Consider the following 10,423-nt stretch of genomic DNA (forward strand, 5'->3'; position numbering starts at 1 on the left):
CACACAGATTAAATGCATTTTCATCTTTGGGCGGGACACTCGCTGCTCCTTTTGATAAATACGACTCAAAATATAGCAAAAACTGTTTATTGTGCTTATTGTGGTGAAGTGCACTGAAAGTTTGGGAACAGTTAGTGCATAAGAAAAGCATTACATAATAAAGTATTATATTGAAACAATTCTTATTCTACAATACAAACAAAATAAACTATAATATAACATTTGCTCTATAATGTAACATGACTACAGTCAAATATATTGTAGTTTTGTTAGTGTTTCATGCACTTCATAAAATCGCTAAGGATACAGAACCAGAAATTAAACATAATAGAAACTGATAAACCAAAAATCTGAAAGACTATCACCAACCATAATTGTATTTCATGTAGTAAATAATGCATTTGAAAAACCGGGTAGAATTGATCATTATTATCAATGCTCAAACACAAGTATTAGCGTGCAGAATAATGCAATAGGTCCACTTGAGTATAATGACACCTTGATGACATCATTCTGTTTATCAAACCCAAACGATTAAAAGATTGTGTGAAAATGAATAGGCAACATAAAATGTACATACTTGTGCATTAATCTGCACATTTCCAGAGATTTTACAACCCCTGTGTTCGATTTGGTAGAGGCTGTAATTTAGTGTATAAACATGTCTAGGAACAGCAATTTAAAGTGTCGATTTTCTGTATGGTATATACAGAATGAACTGTTTTACAGTGGGTTACAGCGTGATCAGGGTATTAGCCTAGTTTTGTTATTATTTGATGATATCTGAGATGATCCAGAAACAGCCCATTTAATTTGAGGTGATTTGCAGATGAGTTCTGGCTTCCCAGACACAGATTATAACTATTCCTAGACTGCAGGTTTTCCATTGGGGAATCACCTGTGCAAGAAATATTCGACCCAGTTCAGTTCAAGCAACCAGCCCCAGATGTCTATTTATGTTTTTTTTGCAACCAAACACATCTACTAGAGAATTCAGGCATTTCACATTCCTTTCAACCTGTGTGTTGTCTTTATCTTGTGGGTTGACATTATAGCAATCATTTCCAAAACAGTTATGCTAAATCTCGTACTTTAAAGAAGCAAGAGATTTTTAAAAATGCTGCTGAAACTTAAAATCAACACCCACACAAACAATTTTATGAAATTTTGTGAAAACCTAAAATGATTTTAGTGTGTGTACAATAAATATTGTGTTTGCACACAGTTCTGCTTGTGTAAATAGATAAAACAGCCTGACACAAAAATCAACACCGGACCGATTCGATTTTACACATTGACACCAAAATAAAGGTGCTCAAATCGCGCTGGCAAAGTTGATGTATCTGCTTAATCATCTTCATTTTCCAGATCAGATTCGGGCTCGAATTGATATAAGGAAGTACCGATGACATTTTATAACCTGTCAGTACAATTGCTTTGGAACCTGATGTTCTGAATATGGTAAGATGCATTACATTTCTGTCACACGCATGTAGAATTCGTCCAATCACTACGTAATTGTGAACTGGCCAATCATAGCACACCTCGCTTTAAAGAGCAATGATTTGTAAAAACTGCACAAAGAGGAGATACAAACATGCACGGTATGTGGAAAATAGAGTCCTTTTAACCTTAATTCGTGAATACACTTGGTATTACATCTAAAACAAACCATAATATTCGTTTTAGCCCTGTCATATGACTCCTTTAAGTGTAGCCTACTACACATTTTGTATAGCTTATATCTCTGAGTTCATACATATTACGTAGCAGAGCAGTCTCGCGCTGATAGGTCTGCACATTACCGCACGAAGTCGTACACACCCACTGTGTGTGTGGTTTACCTTAGAAAACGCTCTAGTGTTTAAAAAATAATAATAAAAACCCCGCTACATGCCAGCGTAAACGTCACGGAGCATTAAGTCATTTGTGGAATTCAGTCATGGCGGTTTCTGAAACACTACGGTGAGTTTAAAGCACGCGGTATTGCGCAACACGGCGTACTTCCTAAATGGCGTGCGCTTGTTTATGCATAGTTAAAATAATAACTTTCCCTACTGCTCCAAAGCCGTACTACTGTCGATTAGTACATATTTTATGTATGTAAAAATGATTCAGCTAACAGCGAACTCTAGAAGTGATAATTATGCAGATTCATATATGCATTAACGGTATAAACGGTGGTGCTGTGGACCCGGCCATCATTACAATGTTCACACAAACGGCAACTCAAACAGTACATATGTGTGTATTTATATCACAGCCAGAAGCAACATAATGTATTCGATCAATGAAGCAAGACACGGCGACTTACCATGGTAAAACCAGCAATTCCTTCCAAAGCACGTGTATGTAAACGGTAAATAAAATAAATGTTCGGTACTACAAATACAAAGGAAATTGTATAATTAGATATTTTATCCTATGTTTGTACATCTACAAATGTATCATGTTTAAAAAAGAAACTGAGAAATTGCTGTTAAAAAACTCCAGTGAGCATTCACATGTTCATTGTTGTCTTTATATGGACCATTTTCAATAGGACTGGACTTTTAATCAGATTACATTGGTCCATATAAACGTAGCTAGTGTTGGTAACACAATTCATATTGATTTGTGATCAGACTTTTACACAGACACAAATGACCCGGGATCTTGTGGCATAACTCACACAGCCAGATTAATTGATAGATTTAATGATTTAATTCAGTTCCCATATAAAGACGGTGCCCTCCGGATATACTGTACACATGTATGCATGTTCTATTTATCACCGGTATATATTAATAAGGCATGTTACACTGATCATTCAAAAGCAGTTTAGCTCTATTTGAGCACAACAGCACCAGAAGGCTCACGCTGTGCTTTCATGAGTTCTCAAAATTGCTATCGCTACAAACTGCTTAAATTGTTTGGTTGTGTCTGCATGCGTGCCTTTAAAATAATTATCTCAGTGCTCTTAATGTGACTGACTGAGACTTGGATGTCATCTTTGACAATAATATGTTTAACACTGTTTCTTTTAATTTTGTTTTCTTATTGTCTTGGCATTTTCCTTCATCACTGTGTAATTCAAGCACACACCAGCTAATGCAAGTCTATGTGAACCCAGGTCTGGCTTTATATCTCTCAGTAGTCATGAGGAGAGGGAGCGAGAGAGACAGAATAGTGTGAGGTCAAGCCCAGACAGAAACAGATGTAAATTCTGCATGCCAAATTGGGTGCTTGCTTAATAGCTCAATCTTTTGGTAACTTCACCTCACATGGCATGAAAGCTGGCATATCCCTTTTAATGCCTGCCTAATATCTTCTTGTTCTGTTCGTGTATAACTGTCTGTCTTTTTTGTTTGGCTGCAATGCGAATGCAGCAGTTAACAGCTTTTGAGAATTTAAGAGGCCTCAGCAAGATTTGAAGACGATGAAGTAAATATCCTCTGTTTGTATAACGCTTCAGTCCTCCTAAAACCTCGTATCGCCACATTTCCTGATTGTTTGCCATAAATCATTATTAATAATCACCTTTTATGTTTGTCTCTGGATTTTGCAAATATCTATCCAATAATAAACTTGTCAAATTTCACAACACGGAAGGGATGTAACGATTTTTAGTGAGGAGAGTGAAGTAGGCTGACTGACAAGGCAACAAATCCTCACTTCCGACTCATCACATGCTTGGTCAGCGCCCATTGGCATCACTTTTGAACGCGCAGGGTACCCCTTGGGCGTCGTTTTTCGACGTGCAGAGCAGGCACATTTTACCGTCATCATGAAAATGTATATAAGGTATAATTTGCAATGATAGTGTTTCGGGGTTCAATGGCCAGGACCGAGCGTAAAGATCTGACGAGTCGGGAGTGATAATGGGTTGGACTAGTCGACGGTAGAGTGTTTTCTGGCAAAGAACATGAAGTAGAATACATAAGCACTGTTATCAAGAGCTGGTTAAGTTTTTATTGTTCTTATTTTCAAAAGCCTTTGCTATTTATTTAACATATACGTTTTTCGTTCTAGTTTCTTATTTATTTATATGTTGCACAATGTGTGCCGTGATTACTCGTTTTGTCAATATAGGCAATTTATCTAACATTAATGTTTGTTTGTTTTCATTTCTTATAAATGTTTTGCTTGATGTGTGTGCTGTGAATGTGTTTATTCTTTTTGTAAGGTCTGTGTTTGATTTAAGCAAATGTCATCATACTATTTTTTTTAGAGTTTATAGATATTGAGCCCACCATTAATTCAAGAAATAGCTGTTCCCGACTTTCCGCTATTCTACAACTAAAAGTACAATGAGTCATGCGCGGGCTGCATCTTCGACCACCAAATAAATTTTTAAGAGCTAAACATTTTTTGAATTGGTTCTTGTTTGTATTGGTTCTTGTGATATTTCCTTCGAGACCACAAGAACGGATGAAAAATGTGCAAAAATGTACTTGTGTCTTTAAAAAATTGTCTTAATTTTTTTGTTTACCCGATGTATAACTATTATTCTGTCAGTGCATTTTTGCAAACTTTACCATTCTTGCCAACCATGACAGGACGTCTGATAGATTCTTATGAATATGCAACAAGTTAGATCTAGTGTGGGCTGGCCTCGCAACTTTTCAACGGGCTCCGGTTTGCACCGATCCAAACAAATATTTACATATTCATAAATATTTCAGCACTGACCTAGAACTTTTTACTGGTTTTAACCCCAAGCACTCCAGAAAACTAAATGCTATTTGGCCATCACGAAAAAATACATGATCAGGACAGCTGGCAATCTTTCACCCCGGAAATCAAATCAGTGTTGCTGAAACCGCTCTGCCGCCTGCATTTAGATTAGGATTAGAAACTCCCAGCGTGCATGGACCAGATATTAATCCCTACTGGAATGAAAATGTCTTGTTAATCACTTCGTGATGACAGAGATAAAGTTATCTAATATGGAAATATGACGGCTAAAGCAGGATGATTCGCCTAATGATAATGTGGGGAAAATATAAAGAAATGTTAACATTGATGCTTTGCATAAATGAAATGTGCCGTTTACATCCATGTGTATTTAATCCATCCATCACATGCTTTGAAGGTTGTGAGGGCAATCTGATATCCCTTTATTGCAAGTGCAATGCAGAGTCTCAGGACTGCACAGCCAATATCAGCTTCGAACTGCCCTTGACTGTAGTCCAGAGGCAAATCTGAAGCATTACCTAGCTGCAGGTGTTCAGGGTAGATTTAACAGTGGTAACTGTCCATTGATTTGACCAATATAAAGGTCAAAGCTGAGAAAGTTCAGAATTTGAAGACAAATCATAAAAAAGTAAAGCAGCACCTTTCACTCTCTTTCACTTTGATATTTTCTGCCTTTCACTCAGACGGACAGTGCCCTTGATGAACAGATGCTAGCTTTAAAACATCACACATGAAATTTTGCAGTCGTAGCATCGCCTCCACAAAAGCGTGAAGAAAACCTGGGGGCGGCCACAGGGTCTACAGACATTGTGTAATGATTTTTAAAGGGCTCCCAAATTTGAAATTATTTGATCTGCCATTATGTTCCATTTCAAGCGGTTTTGACGTATGCGAGCCCATGACTAATTCGTCAAACGCACTAACTCTTCCAAGTCCCAGCCGGGGTCTTTTTGCTTCCAAAGAACAGAATTCAACTACTCTGTTGTGCTCCAGTGGGTTTCTAACGTTCAACACAGTTTGGATGAATGTAATCATTATTAGGCCAATTAAGTTTTAGTCATCCAAATCTAATTCCTTTTTTCTGACCTCTCTCTGTCCTTGGACTCTTAATATATGAGTGGCAACTCTCCAAATTATAAGATGTACCTTGTTAAAATAGGTGAATCTTTTAATCTTAAGATGCCACCTTATTTTATTAATCATATGTTTTTTATGTGATGATAAATTATTGAGTGTTGGTATACTTTTTTGAAAAGTTATAATCGAAACAATGCTGGGTTATTTTCTATCCCTTGGCTGGACAAAAAGGGACGAAGCCAACCATTGGCATATAAATAAACCTATACTGGGTTATATCTTGGTGGTGTTTTCATTTTTACTGATTTGATTATTTATTATTTAGGTTATTATTAATCTAAATAATGAATGAATGAATACATATTATTATCCTAATTACTGACCTCGTAAATCGTGGTCTCATTGGTCTAATTGCCTCGAACCTTTTGAACCCTAGTGTATATACAGTTATGTTCAAAATAATAGCAGTCCAACATCACTAACCAGATCTGTTTTTGCTAGAAATTATATTTTTTTATGGCAAATATTTTACTAGTAGGTGTAGTAGAGTAATAGACAGATACCAACAGACCCAACAGTCATGACATGCATGATGCTAATTGTGTGTATTTGAATCATTAATTGAAAAGGACGCGTTCAAAAAAATGTGGAGTTCAATTAGAGCGCTAAATCAATCTGTGAAAGAACGGAGTTAAACAAGGGGCCCTTATTTACGGATGAAGGCAGCAAATGTTGTGTTGTGCATTTCTCTCTGAAAATTGAGTAAAATGGGTCGTTCCAGACATTGTTCAGAAGTACAGCGTACTTTGATTAAAATTTTTTATTAGAGATGATAAAACATATAAAGAAGCGCAGAAAATTATAGGCTGCTCATCTGAAAATATATAATATGCCGTTGAAGAAAAACGAAAACTATCATTTCGAATGGATCGAAAAATTTTCAAAATGGCAAAGACTCAGCCAATGATCAGCTCCAGGGCGATCAAAGAAAGTCTGATGTTACCTGTGAGTACTGTAACAATAAGATGACGCCTATGTGATGCCAAGCTATCGGCAAGAAGCCCACGCAACGTCCTATTGTTGAAAAAACAACATGTGCTGAAGAGGTAACAGTTTGCCACAGTATTTACCACAGTACACTGTGAAGACAGTGAAGCATGGTGGTGCAAGCATCATGATATGGGCATGTTTCTCATATTATGGTGTTGGGCCTATTTATCAGATTATGGGGATCATGGACCAGTTTGAGTACATTAAAATACTTAAAGTGGTCATGTTGCCTTATGCCAAAGAGGAAATGCCCTTGAAATGGGGGTTTCAACAATACAACGACCCCAATCACACCAGAAAGCGAGCAGCATCTTGGTTTCAGACCAACAAGATTAACGTTATAAAGTGGCCAGCCCAATCTCCAGACCTTAATCCAATAGAAACTTGTTTCTGAGGCAAAACCAAGAAATGCGGAGGAATTGTGGTCTGTAGTGCAATTGTCCTGGGCTGGAATATCTGTTCACAGGTGCCAGCAATTGGTCGACTCCATGCAACCAAATGTGAAGCAGTTATGAGAAAGTGGCTTTACAACAAAATATTAGTTCAATGATTCACAAGAACATTAAATCTTCGAGCATTTTTTATTTTTATACAATACATGTATAAAACACATTTCTTTTTCTTCACTTTCTTTTTGAGTAATACTTTTTTTATAGCGCTGCTGATTAATTTCCTTGTTTTTTATTTAGAATAGAATGTGCAGTGTTCCCAATGCATTTGTGTATTGAAATAATGGTTATTATAAGGATTTTGTGCTTTACTCACTTTTTTTAAACACACTGCTATTATTTTGAACTGTACATGGCATTGCATGTATTTAAGCAAGGATTTTGTTTGCAACAAAAAGCACTGTCTTTGTCTAGTGTCCTCATTATTTCCAGAACTTGAGAAGGACCAGGTCTGACCTTGGGTGTATCAGCTGTCGATTTAGGTGGACCAGTGGCACTTTGGCTCTTATGGCCTTGTGCCTTTTACAGACTATCTCACGCCAACATTCTGCTAAACCCATCACTTCAAAGGACTGTCTGATGAATGAATACAATGCTACAGAGGATTTCTGTAATGCTCAGTCACTGAATCTAACCGGACAAGCACACCCCCGCGAGATGAAACATTTACCATTGAAGATCACTTAGTATCAACATGTTCTGATGGAGCGTAAAAAAGAGTGTGTATCTAAGCCGTATTGGATAGCCAAATCCCTCTCATTCAGACCCTGTCATCTGCAAGCCAAATCTAGAACACACACATACACACACTTTTTTATAGTCTACATTATCCCCTATAATCATTTTGTGGCTTTTCAGCTCCCTTCTATTTTTAGTTTCCATTATGCTGTGTGTCACGAACCAACCTTATTGTCTTTTCTTATTCAATCAGGATAAATACACAGATTAATTCTGCCAAGTTCTAAACCAAAGGGGTCAGACTGGTCATTTTTATCTTCGCAATGTTTTTGAGCGTTTCCTTATTTCATATATCATCCCCTGTTACTGTTCTGTTGAACACAAAATATATTTTGAAGAATCTAGAAAAAGCACTTCTGGGGCACTTTTGACTACCATTGTAATTGTTCTAACTAACTGTTTGGTTAAAAGCGGATAGAATTCGGTACTTTTTTGGGTGAACTAATAAATTGGATTGTGTACAGTAAATAAACACATAAGGCGCAGGTAACCAGACAAACTGTGATACACAGGAATGTGGACCACATTCCCATGAATTAATTATTTCATAAGTAAAGGAATGTCCAGCGTTCAAAATAAACTCTGTCTACACTATCCGTGCATTTACTCCAGACAATTTTAACAAGAGATCCTTGAGTAAACAAACATTGATGGTGCAAGGCATTTCAGAGAGATTAACAGAAATGCGTGGCTTTTGTATTTGTTTAGGTCAATATTAATATTACCTTAATAATAAAGGTCAATACTAATCCCGTGCGAAAAGGGCTTAAATTACATTCATCATAAAGAACATAAAGAGAGAAAGAACAACCAACGAAACTGTACTAAACACAGCTGAACATCAGAAACACAGAGCTCTTTCTTTTGCTTCCAACTTTCTGAAACCTACACGAATGCTGGGGTAGTGTATCTAGCACAGAAATACCCCAACTAGTTTTTTTGACAAGTTGATGTCAATCATGAGAAGCAAGCATGCTTAACATTTTCAAGAAGTCAGAATGCATGAAACACTGTTGCACCACCCCTTTAATAATAACTGTATTCGTAAGTATTATTTCTATATTTAAAATGTACCTGTCAAAGTTAGTGTGCGTATGTACAGTGTTTTGGATGTTAAACTAGGTTTAAAATGCACGTAGGCTACACATGATGATGTTGATTTTCTATTTGTCATCATGTTGAATCGTCTTAATAACATCCCAAACCTCATTACTGAGATTAGGAAAGTAGAGCACACCCACAAATAACACTCACAAACACAATAACACACACACACAGATAGGCAATACACAAGATAATATTGAAGCTGCTTGTTTTCCCATACATGCATGCACACACCCATATTATGACAATAAACAACCCACAACAGCATAGTAAGCATCCACATATCATGAATTCACAACATGCTATTGAGAATCCCACATTCTGCTGATAACAGGCGCTCCCTGTCCGAGCCGCCGTAACTGGATGCAGATAAGAAGTAATTATAACTGTTATTAAAAAAGATACAGATAGTCTGCATGTGGTGGTCATGATTATGTGTTGAGTTTGGAGATAAGACAGATCGGTTTTTATAGGTTACTCCAATACACGGTGTGCCCATATGTGTTTGGGTAAATACGATGTCGTTCTAGTGCGTGAGACCTGTGTTCAATTCAATTTTATTTATGTAGCGCTTTTCACAATGTGCATTGTTCCAAAGCAGCTGTACAGAATATAAGAAAAACTGAAAAATCACAAAAAGGTAAAACAAAGCACAGTGCATGGTGTTTATAGAACAAGCAACATTATTCTACTAAATATATTCAGTCTCCCGGTGGTTCATTCAGCATATATTTTGCATTAAGTGAATGCTTTGCTGAAAAGATGTTTCTTTAATCTAGATTAAAATTTTGAGTGTGTGTGACTCTCGAATAGTATCGGGAAGGGTATTCCAAAGTTTAAGTGCTACGTATGAGAAAGCTCGACCCCCCCCCCCCCCCCCCCTTTGGTGGATTTAGTTATTCTAGGTGTTATCAAAAATCCTGAGTTTTGAAATCTGTTATGTGTGTAATGGTTGGACTCGAGGCGGGTGTTTGCATGAATTCATAATCAGTCCCAACTTAGCAGTATGATGATGTATGAAACATTAAACATCCACTTTCAGAATTCATCTTCGGTTGAGTACAGAATAAATTACATTTCGAACTTGGTGTACTGTTATATGTAAATCAAGAGTTGCATGCTCGGCCTCAGGCTATTGGCTGAAGAAGAAAAGGCTATAATGATGGTTCTATAAAATAGTATAGTATAGTATAGTATATTTTTCATCCTTTTAAATGCATATGATGTTGAAGTTAGATTATTTGTTAGAGAAATTGTCCCTCTTGACCTACCTACAACAGAAAAGAGTTATCTATAATGTACGATACAGTGTGACATCCTAAAAATAG

This window comes from Barbatula barbatula (genome assembly GCF_947034865.1).
Source record: "Barbatula barbatula genome assembly, chromosome: 8".
Classification (NCBI taxonomy): Eukaryota; Metazoa; Chordata; class Actinopteri; order Cypriniformes; family Nemacheilidae; genus Barbatula; species Barbatula barbatula.